The following is a 12,368-nucleotide window of genomic DNA, read 5'->3' as shown; positions in this document are numbered from 1 at the left end:
AGTGGTATGTTGTATTTCTTTAGTCTGCAACCACTAATCCAGTTAGGCATTTCCTCTCCCTCTAATATCGCAAGTTTGATGGCACCGCTAGATGATATGTCATGAATCACATAGGGTCCATTTCCTCGCTTTTTGAGTTTCTGGGAATGTTGTTTCAGGGTATACATTAAGACATAATCCCCAGTAACAAATTCCTTGCTGATAACTTGTTGATCAAAGAATTATTTAATGTTTTGTTTTTGCGCGTAGATTGATGCAACGGCTCTCAATCTAGTTTCATCCAGTTTTTCCAGGACATCTACCTGATTGGATAATTCATAGCCCGTCCATTCTAATTGTTTAGCGACTCGAAGTGTGGGGATAAGGAACTCGAGTGGCAAAATCGCTTGAATTCCATAAACCATGTTGAACAAAGTCGTTCCGATCGATGTTTTCTAAGCTACTCTATATGCCCATAAGGCTGAATGCAGCTTTTGATCCTAGTCTTTGCCAACAATTTTGGTGAGAATTGTCACCAAAATCTTATTCGTACTTTTGGCTTGGCCGTTCGCTTGTGGGTGGTAGGGAGCGGATTTCTTCTGAATTACCATGAATTCATCCAATAGGAATTCGATCACTTCATTGATGAAGTGAGTTCCTCTATCGCTCACTAGCTCGATTGGTAAGCCATATCTGGCGAAAATGTTCTCATATAAAAACTGTGTTGTCGTTTTTGCATCATTTCTGGCTATTGCTTTAGCTTCCACCCATTTTGTTAGATAATCTGTTGCCACAATAATGTATTGAGCGTGAGTTTTATATCCCAGAGGCGCTATTGGTCCTACAAAATCTATTCCCCATTTCGCCAACACTCGTGCCCCCATCATTGGCCTTAAGATCATATCATCTTGCACCCTCGGAATTTTCGTTTTCTGGCAATCGTCACATCATTTCACAAACTCTTTAGCGTCCATAAATAGTGTAGGCCACCATATGCCTGCAATAAAAATTGCTTTGGCCGTTTTGTTAGCTGAGAAATGTCCGCCAGCTTGTCTACCGTGTGCTTGCTCTAAGATAGGAATGTATTCCTCTTCAGTCGCACACATTCTCAATTGATTATCTTTGTCCATCTTGTAAAGAGTGTCCTCAATCAGTACATAGTTTTATGCCTCTTTCATGATCGTTTTGATTCGTGATCTACTCATCCCCTCAGGCAGTATCCTGGTGGTGAGGTATTCAACAATGTAGTTACTCCATCGGGGTGCTACAGATAATCTGAATAGAGTCACGTGCTCTATTGGCTTTTGAAGCGTGCATTTAACACAAGATTTGACATGCTTGTGAACACTATGTCGTATTTTCGGCCAATACACACCCATTTTTATCAATCTCTGATACATCTGTGCATGTCCATTGTGAATTCCCGTTGTTTGTACATGAGCTTGGTTTAGGTATAATTCCCGTTCACTTCATTCAACATAAAGCCTAAGGATTTGATCCGATCCTTGTTTGTATAGCCTACCCACCAACATTATCAATGATCTGGATGCTGCAATGGTAGATGGTTGTCTTGTCACATTCATTGAACCGATAGTCAGCAAAGGAGTTACATCCTCGCTCCATCTTGGAACCATTTCTATGTTGAAAAGATATGCATCTGGCAAATCATCATCAACTCCTACAGGGTTTTCTCCATGCATCATTATAGATAAATGATCCACTCTTTGGTGTGTAGTTCCTTTCTTGACTACTACCGTGCAAACTCAAGCAGTATGATGAACCATCGAACAATTCTCCCCATACTACAAGGTTCGTTTACTAAGTACAGCAGTGCTTGGTGATCAACGAAGAATACAAATTTATTGGAAAGTAAGTAGTGTCTAAACTTTTTCACCGCATAGACCATACCCAATCCCTCCCTCTCAGTGGTTGTGTAATTCTTCTCTGCATTGTTTAGTTGTCTACTAGAGTAACTTATTGGAAAATCCATGTTGTTCTCTCCAGGTTGTGCAAGTATGCATCCTATTGCATACGCTGATGCATCTACGTGGATGTGAAAGATCTTCTCCCAATCCGGAGCCTTCAAAATTGGAGCGGAAATTAATCTTTGCTTCAGCGTTTGAAAAGCTTCCTCGCACTCCTCTGTCCACTCAAATTTAGTTATCAGCGCATGAAGTGGTTTTGCAATTATAGAATATGAGTAGATAAGTCTGTGATAATATCCACAATGGCCCATAAATGTCTGTACCTCTTTCACCTTTAGAGGTCGTGGTAGATCGACAATGACGCTGATCTTCTTCATGTCTGTCAAAATACCGTTTTTGGACACTATATGTCCCAATATTTTTCCTTGTCTTACCATGAAGACACATTTCTCTAGATTCAAGCAAATCCGATACAACCTGTATTTCTCGAACACCTTGGTTAAGTGCTCTATATGCTCCAATCTTACAAGGGAGTGAACACACAGGTCATCCATGTAAAATTCTAAGAACTGTCTTATATATTCTTTAAAAGCATGACCCATCAGCCTTTGATTGAAACGTGGCTGGTGCATTTGTTAAGCCAAAAGCCATTACCCGGAATGCAAAAATACCCCATTCGGTTGCAAAAGTCGTTTTGTGCTGATTCTCTGGCTTTATTGTGAGTTGGTTGTAATTGGTTGTAACCCGAAAAGCCATCTAAGAAGCTATAAGCCTCTTTGCCTGCCACCCTTTCTATTACATGATCAGTAATGGCCGGGTAGGGGATAGTTGTCCCAAATTATAGCAGCGTTTACTTTCTTGAGATTGACACACACTCTCAAATTTATGTTTTTCTTCGGGACCACCACAATCGGTGAAACCCAATCGGTGTGCTCAATTTTGTAAATAAACTCTGCCTCCTTAAGTTTATCTATCTCCTCCTTGATCTTTTTCGCAAACGTTTCATTGTAAGTATAGGGACGTTGTCTGTTGGGTTTGGCATCATTCTTAAGGGGTATTGTGTGTTGACAAATACTAGGATCCACCCCCTTAAGATCTTTGTATGACCATGCAAACACATCTCTATACTGTTTAAGAGTAGCTACCAAAAGCTTTTCCTCGTCTTCAGTAAGATCGGTGGCAATATATGCAGGTTTTGGATCTTCTCCTTCGGCCAGATCTATTCGTTTGGCTTTTTCAGGACCGTCATATGATGTACCCGGTTCCATCAGTTCTCTCATTGGTTGTTGCACTATGATTTTCCTATCTTGTATGGTATATTTATTATAATGGGACGGTGCATCCATCTTGTTAGAATTGGTGTCCTCACTTGTTTCAAAGTCAGTCGTCCATATGTCTTTGAGGGTTCGCTTGAGCCTATTGTACTCTGTTTTCCTCTCTGTTTTGGTCTTTCCAGACTTTGTTTTCCCCCCTTTCTTCAACTTAGTCGTTTGCTTCTCGTGTCCATTCTTCTTGTTGTTTTTCCACGGTTTAGTTTTGATAAACCGACCACTGACCTCGTCTTTGATACAATCCTCAGCTTTGACAAGCTTTAGATATCCCGTTCTGTCATTGACAAGAGGCATCGGATTATGCTTTTTCGCCCTTGATTTTCTAGTTCTTTTGGATTTATACTGCTCTTGTGGACTAGGTTTTTGGTTATGAAACTCGTAAAACTTGTCATGTCTCGACTGTATTTCCTATTCGTCTCTGATGCGCTTGATCTTTCATCTTGAGCCTCTATCAGTTGCATTTCATCGTCCAGTGATGGAAGGTCACAGCATAGTGAATCCATGAATTCCTCCTCTGTTGGATTCCTATCGTTCACTATAGATATCTCATCAATTATTCTTTTACACTCGGTCTCACGTGGTAGTTCTTCTTGTTCCTTGCTCTCTGATCCTGACTCGAGGATGACGCTAGCCATTTGCAACGTTACTAGGTCGTATCCTTCTTCATCACAAAATTTCATAGGTGTACATTCGTTAACACATATGTCCAAAGTTGACAATATTTGAGTCCACCCAAATGGCTCAAATAAATGTTCAGGAAAAGGTTCTGGGAAATAAGCCTCGTCTTCTACGGATCTTTCCAAAACGCATTCCTCTTTGATTATCTCTCCACAATCAGATGCTCCACACATACAGACATGCGCTTTCATTTGCATCCATGCAGGTATTTCTTTTTCATTTACAGTGGTTGAATTAAATTCTTGCACTAGTGTTTTTGTAACATCTCTGTAGCTGTGATCCTTCATGTTGATCTTCGTTAATAGCTCTTCGTGCCTTAGGTAGATTTGGTCATAACCCCAATCTTGTATCTTTTTGAGTTGATGCATAAAAGGTCGTCCCAAAATAATGTCAAAGTTGTTCGTTTTCCCGAAATCCACCACAGCAAAGGTGTGCTCATAGTTAATTCCACACGAAGTTACAACTATTTGGTCCAGGATTCCCAATGGTCTCTCTACATACCCATCTGCGAGTTGTAGTTTCATTCTCATTTTCCTGAGAGCTGGTCGGTCCCACTTCTCCCAGATTTGCTTGGTAGAAATTTCCACTCCCACTCCACTGTCTAGGATAGCTATCGTTTTTATATCCTGATATTCCATAGGTAGGGTTGTATGTAGACTGCGCAGGTGATGGAGAAGGTAGAAAAGAAGACTACGCACACACACCAACACACATCGAGACACACACACACACACACACAATCGTTACCCTGCAACAGCCATTCAACGAGCTGCTCTTCTCACTTCTTCTCTTTGAACTATTATCCAAAGTATATTTACAACATAGTATAGTCAGTGTCCAGCCGCCCATAGCACAATGGACATATTCTTTAACACTCCCCCTCAAGCTCAGAGTGAGCTTGCATATCCAAAGTATATTTACAACATAGTATAGTCAGTGTCCAGCCGCCCATAGCACAATGGACATATTCTTTAACACTCCCCCTCAAGCTCAGAGTGAGCTTGCATATGATGGATTCCCAATGCTTCACGAAAGTAGCAAAACTTCTCCTTTCCAAGAGCTTTTGTGAATATATCCGCAACTTGATCATTTGTCTTCACATACACCAAATCAATCTCACCTGCCAAAACTTTTTCTCTAATGAAGTGATAATGTACCTCAATGTGTTTAGTGCGAGCATAGTAGACTGGATTCTTAGCCAACATGATGCTGCTAATATTGTCACAATATATAATGACATTGTCAAGATAGTCAAAACCAAAGTCTACCATAAGTACTCTCACCCATGACACTTCACATGCTGCCAAAGCTGCTCCACGATATTCAGCTTCTATACTTGATAATGTTACAGCTAATTGCTTCTTGCTACTCCAACTTATCATACCATTGCCAATGGAAAATGCATAACCACTTGTAGATCTTCTATCCATAAAATCTCCTGCCCAATCTGCATCTGTGTAACCATAAAGACAAAGCTTCCCATTCTTTTCATAAAACATTCCATAACTGACAGTGGCTTTCACATATCTCATAATCCGTCTCACTGCATCAAGATGACTTTTACATGGCTTTTGCATGAATTGACTCACAAAACCCACTGCATAACTCAAATCTGGCCTTGTTATTGTCAAGTAAATAAGGCTTCCAACCATCTTGCGGTATATAGTGACATCATCAATGTAATGTCCATCATCAAACAACTTCACATTTTGATCAAGAGGTGTATCAACCGGTTTGCACGCTGTCATTCCATACTTCTCAAGCATATCCAATGCATATTGTCTTTGCATCATCCAAATTTTTGATAAAGTATTGACAATTTCAATTCCCAAAAAATATCTCAACTCACCAAGGTCCTTCATATTGAATTCTCTCAACAAACTCTTCTTGACATGCAAAATTTGCTCATCATGACTTCCAGTGAGAATCAAGTCATCAACATAGATAACAATAACGACGATCTCTCCATCAACATGCTTCAAAAACAATGAGCGATCAGCAGGAGACTGTTTAAATCCAATCTTCTTCAAGAATCTGGTTATCTTTTCACACCAAGCTCTAGATGCTTGCTTCAAACCATACAATGCTTTCTTCAACTTACACACATAATATGGAAACTCTGGATATTGATAACCCTCTAGCTGTATCATATAAACTTCTTCTTCCAAGTCACCATTCAAGAATGCATTCTCCACATCCATTTTCCGTAACTTCCAACCAAACATACTAGCCATTGCTATCACCAATCTGACTGTTGTCATCTTTGCAACTGGACTAAATGTCTCATCATAATCAAGACCTTTTGTTTGTGCATAACCTTTAGCAACAAGCCTCGCTTTGTATCTTTCCACACTACCATCTGACTTGCACTTGACTTTGTATACCCATCTTGAACCAATTGCTTTCTTTCCACTTGGCAAGCGAACCAAATCCCAAGTGTCATTCTTCACAAGAGCATCCATCTCATCATCCATAGCTGACTCCCATTCTGGTTTTCAAATTGCCTCTTGAAAACATGTAGGCTCTTTATGTTGCACACGTCAAACCATGTATGCATAATGTGTACGCATGTAACCGTTGTATGTCAATCTATCAACTGGATAACACACCCTCTCTGATCTTCTCAACTGTGGTGCACTCTCTTCAACTCTTGCATATGGGGGTACATATTTCTCAATATGCTTACTGCCAGGTGTCCTCAAATGTGGTAAACCATGCTCTTCATCGAGACTTTCATCTCCAGAAATCTCTTCAACCACTTTCTTCTTGCCTTTCTCGTCTTGCTTCTTATCTCGCAAATGACCGCTCCATGGGTTGACACTTCCTGTACTCTCCTCTGCCATATGTGGTCCTGAAATAGTTCTTGTTGATGGTCCTCTCTTATCAACAACATGACACATATTCTCTTGCTCTTCATACTCATCTTCTATCATCACTGGCTTTGGTTTATACCATGGTTCATGCTCACAAAATCTGACATCTCTACTGACATTAACTTTTCTTGTCGTAGGATCATAGCACTTGTAACCTTTCTTTTCAACTAGGTAGCCCAAGAATATACACTTCACTACCTTTGGCTCCATCTTCTTTCTTGCTTCATTTGGCACATGAACATAGCAAATACATCCAAAAACTTTCATGTAGGAAACTGTTGGCTTGATCCCATAAAGTCTCTCATAAGGTGAAATTTCATGAATGGTAGTTGTTGGTGTTCGATTCATAATGTGTACTGCTGTATGAACTACTTCAGCCCAATATGTCAATGGCATATTCATCTGATTCATCATGGCTCTTGCAATCTCTGTTATGACTCTATTCTTTCTCTCAGCAACTCCATTTTGTTGTGGTGTGTATCTGCAAGTAATCTGTCTTCTTATGCCTTGTTCACGTAAGTAATCAACAAAACTGTGTGACATGTACTCTCCCCCTCCATCTATACGTAGGCATTTAATTTGACAACCATTCTCTTTCTCAACCATAACTTTGAACTCCAAGAATACCTCAAATGCCTCTTACTTTGCCTTTAAAAAGTAAACCCATGTCATTCTACTGTAATCATCCGTGAATGTGATGAAATATCAACAACCATTTGGCGTAGCATGATCACAAGGTCCCCAAATATCTGAATGAACAATTTCCAAAGGACTTTGGTTAATTCTCCCCCTCTTTGGAAATGGTAAACGAGATTGCTTTCCAAATTGACAAGCTTCACAAACATGATCAAAATTCAATCTGCCAAACTTTGGTAATCCACGTACAATTTGATTTGATTGCATATGCTTTAATCTTCTAAAATTGACATGAACAATCCTCTTATGCCATAACTCTGCCCAATTATCTTGAGTGGCTGATTTGTTTGCATACATACCACTGTGTAAACATGGATCTCCAGCTTCCAATGAGAACAAGCGACCTTTATTTCTTCCACGTGCCAATATCTTGCCTGGTCTGCCTTTGTGAAACTCCTCTATGATTAAAACGGACTGCCTTTGTGATTAAAACGGACTGCATTTGTCCAACTGATGCTAAATTCTTTGTGATTGAAGGCACATATAGAACATCTCCCAATGTGTTGTATATTCCGTCTTTTCCTAGCAATGGAACTGAACCAACATGTGTAATCCGATGCATAGTATCATCACCTGTAGCGACAAACTCATCCTCTTATAATTTCTCTTTTCTGTCAAACCATTCACCATGATACGTCATATGATTTGTGGCACCACTATCTAAATACCAATCATCTGTATGATGTGGCTCCACCATGCTTCCAATAACATGTTCCATAGGAAATAAATGTCCACTCGATCTATTGTCACATATATTTTGATCATGAGAATTGTATCCAACAAAGTTTCCTCCATGTCTTCCATAACCTCGGCCTCTTCCACCACGATCACGGTTTTGATTTAGCCTTGTGTAACATTCTCTTTCAAAGTGACCATAAATGCCACATTTGTTACAATATCCATCTCTTTGAGGATGTACAAATCGTCCACCTCCACATCCATGAGTTCGGGCTCTCCCCCTGCCTCTTTGGCTATAATTATTGTAACTTTTACTTTATTGATTTTGCCATTGACCTCTTCCAGCATTGTTTCCATGACCATAGTTTCCTCTTCCACCTCTATTGTTTCCACGACCTCTAGAGTAGAAAACCTGATCTCTGGAATTGTTATTTGATGTAGAAGGACCTGACTTGCCTAACTTCACCTCTTCTTGCAAACAAAGGTTTACTAACTCTTCAAAATCAGGCATGTGTCCTCGAACAGATATAGATGTATCCAATGACTTGTATTCCGGTCCCAAACCATTCAATGTCACTCAAACTAAGTCATCATCTAGAACTTCAACATTAATGCTCGCAAGGTCTTCCTGTATTTGCATTATCTCTGTCACATAATCTGATATGGATCTATTTCCTAGCCATACACAATGTAACCTTTGCTTCAAGTGAACTTTTTGTGGTTCTGTATTGGAGCTGTTTATTCTTGCTAGTATCTCCCATGCTTCCTTTGGAGATTGAGCCTTCTTCAAATTTGGTATAAAGAAGTCACTAATACATAGTGAAATCCAATGCATCACTTTCCTTGAATTCTCGATCCACTTTTTGTAAGCTTCTACTCTTGCTTGCCATGTTTTATGTGCTTCAACATTCTCTCTATTTGGTTCCAAACCAACCTCGGGACACTCTTGTTCACCTGTAATATAATCCCATAAACCTTTGCCCATGATAAAGTTCTCCATCCTGTAATACCATATGCTGTAGTTCTCTCTGGTCAGCTTCTCTCCAACAATCTGTGTGAATTGAGTTGAACTTTCTGCCATCTTCACTCTCTCAATTTCTTCCAAAGGATTTTGACAAAATTTCGACAGAGTTTCGTTTGTATTTGGACAATATCTCAAGTGACAATCTCAACCAAAGTGCTCATAAATACTGACAGAAAATCTCTCACTGCCAAGGAAAAATCCACTGAATCACTTTGCCATCAGTACTATGCATAAATACTCTAAAACAATGTCCACATGGACATGTATGCAAATGCAATCCATACACTGTCCTGTACCACATATCCATACATCCACCTTCTTCCCATAGTCGTAAACGACATATGAGGTCTTTCGCGGGGCCAGTCGGGGGTTCGCTCCAGTACCTAATCCACCTTGCCAAGGTACCAAAGCTCCCGAGGAAAGGCTTCAAAAAACCTCACTCGACCCTCACAAAGGCTGCAGTTTTCCAAAATACATTGACCGCATATCCATACATAACCACAAAGTACTCAATCTGACAATATAACCGCCTCAACTTCTTCCCACAACCTTTCTTACATAGGTGGTTGTCTATAACGGACCCACAAAAACCAAATATAATCTTCGATAACACAATATCATGATGCAAAAGCTCTATGTCGCTCTCCAAAACCTGTGTAAATGTTGAATTCTTCACCTGTAACCTGTAAATCTACTGCCGAGTGCAAAACTGGACATCTCCTATGCTTGTGTGAGCTGGCTGTTTGCTACAAAAAAATGCAGATTTTGGCAAATCTGAGTATGCCAATGCATCCGGAATGCCCAAAAACATAAAGATAGACTCCTGGATCACTGTATTCCGAGTTCGGGTGAGGGAGTTATGACAAAAAAACCTCTCTTTTTTGCTGTTTTCTAGAGCTGCGGAAATATGTGTATTGACTGTAGCTCCTTAAACTGAGCTCTGATACCACTTTGTAGAGTGCGCAGGTGATGGAGAAGGTAGAAAAGAAGACTACGCACACACACCAACACACATCGAGACACACACACACAATCGTTACCCTGCAGCAGCCATTCAACGAGCTGCTCTTCTCACTTCTTCTCTTTGAACTATTATCCAAAGTATATTTACAACATAGTATAGTCAGTGTCCAGCTGCCCATAGCACAATGGACATATTCTTTAACATCATATTCTTTAACATTGTATTCCCCTCCTCGCCTTCATAGTAATCTCCGACCTTGTTTATGGGTACTGGTTGGTCTTTGGGTTGACTTTCCCTTTGTTTTCTTCTCCCGTAGGGTTTGTCGAAAGAGGAATCTTTACTCCCTTGTGCTCTAAATGTTTCCCCATGTCTTCCCATAAGTGTGGTCTGACTCTCAAGAGTTCGGACAGCGTGATTGTGCATGTTATAGGTGTCGACAGCATATCTTAAATACTTTTTGAGTCAACCATATGTGGAATAGTTCTCGTCTAGGATGGAACTAATCTTATCTCCTATTGTACCTCATGTTCACCTATAAATAAAGGCAAGGTTTTCAAGGATTGGGCTTTGCTTTGCACCGAAATCTCCGTTCCCGCATCCCCATACAGTGATTGTATATCGACTGGATAAAATCCGTTATCCAGGTTAATCTCAGGAATTGGAGCAGACTGTAACGTCGCACTCCCGTTCTTTCTGTTTCTAATGGTTTTCCATAAGTGTTGTGGCCATTGTTCTTCAACTTTTGGAATCGGCATTATCGTCATTGACTTAACGTCATCAGTCGTGTTTGGCACCACTCGATGATCCAGTGGCAATATTGTTTTAGGCTTGGGTTCGTTTACTTGTTTTGGTTATCGGCTTTTAGTTTTTCTTGCTCTTTGTGAATCAATACTTCTTGTTCCAGGGTTCTAACCATCTTAGGTTCCATCACGCCTGGGCTCTTTCAATGAGGTGTTTACACATTTCCAAATGCTTCGTTTCCACTTCTGGTTGAGGATAAGTTAACCATCTTTGCTCTAAGGTTTGGTTTGTTTTTAGCCTCACTTTGTACGCTTGTAATAGAGCATCTAACGGCTCTAGCACTTTGTCAACCACGACTGATCCCCCTGAGGACGCTTTCCTCGGCTTGTTGTTATGCTCAGCAGTTCTACTCTCTCTCTCTCTCTCTCTCTCTCTCTCTCTCTCTCTCTCTCTCTCTCTCTCTCTCTCTCTCTCTCTCTCTCTCTCTCTCTCTCTCTCTCGTTTGAGTTGCTCCTTCGTTTCATGCAATTCGTTTTGCATGGCAATTTGGCTGTTCACCCTTCTTGTTTTCATCATGTCCCGTTTCGCCTTCCAGGATTTTCGCTGGGTTCGCACAGATAAGCTCTCATTTTCTGTGGGTGTCAGCAACTCGACCTTTTCCTCTAGGGACTCGTTTCTCCTTAAGTCCTTGGCTTGGGCTCTTGTTATCGCATTGATCTGGATCATGGGATCGGTTTCTGATCCGCTGCTTGCACTTGGTATTACCCCCACTATATTCATAGTCGCTTTTCCCTTACTGTCCGGATTTTTTGGGCAATCTAGTAATATGTGATTCACACCACATCCGTCACAAAACCCAAAAATTTTCACTCTTTCGCCTTTGAAAGGATAGTTACGTTCCCAATGATGAGTACTTCCACAGCTATAGCACTGTACAATTGGTGTTTGATTTTGAGGAGGCGTTCCCATAGGTTGTCCTGCTCTATTAGGATATCCTCTTGGTTTGTAATTCTGGTTCGCAATGAACATTAACGTTCTTTCGTCTACCAAATATTGATCTCTCGAAGGTTGTGCTACATACGTTGGTGGTGCCATACCCTCGCTATTTCCCCATGGTTGATAGGCTTCCTCTGCGTATATTTGTGATTCGGGTTCTGTTGCATAAGGCTCATTCGATTCCTCGTAATAAGAAACTTGAAGTGTACTATTTGTTCCTGGTGATGCTTCACAAGATTGAGCATACCTAATCATGGCCCTATTTTCCTGTGGTAATGGAGGTTGTTGACCCAATACAGGTTGAGGTCTGTCTGCTCCTGCTACCAAATTCATATTTGGTCCAACTTGATACCTTGGAGGACGTGGTTGTGATGGTCCCGCTAGAATTCCATACAATCTTTTCCTCACATAGTTTTTGTTATAAAAACACTCTTCCGTGCTATGATTTGTCCATTTTTGTTCTATGGCGCACCATTTCAGTAC

Source organism: Adiantum capillus-veneris, chromosome 16 (genome assembly GCF_014529385.1).
Source record: "Adiantum capillus-veneris isolate H3 chromosome 16, ASM1452938v2, whole genome shotgun sequence".
Classification (NCBI taxonomy): Eukaryota; Viridiplantae; Streptophyta; class Polypodiopsida; order Polypodiales; family Pteridaceae; genus Adiantum; species Adiantum capillus-veneris.
Note: the sequence above shows the minus strand (reverse complement) of the source record.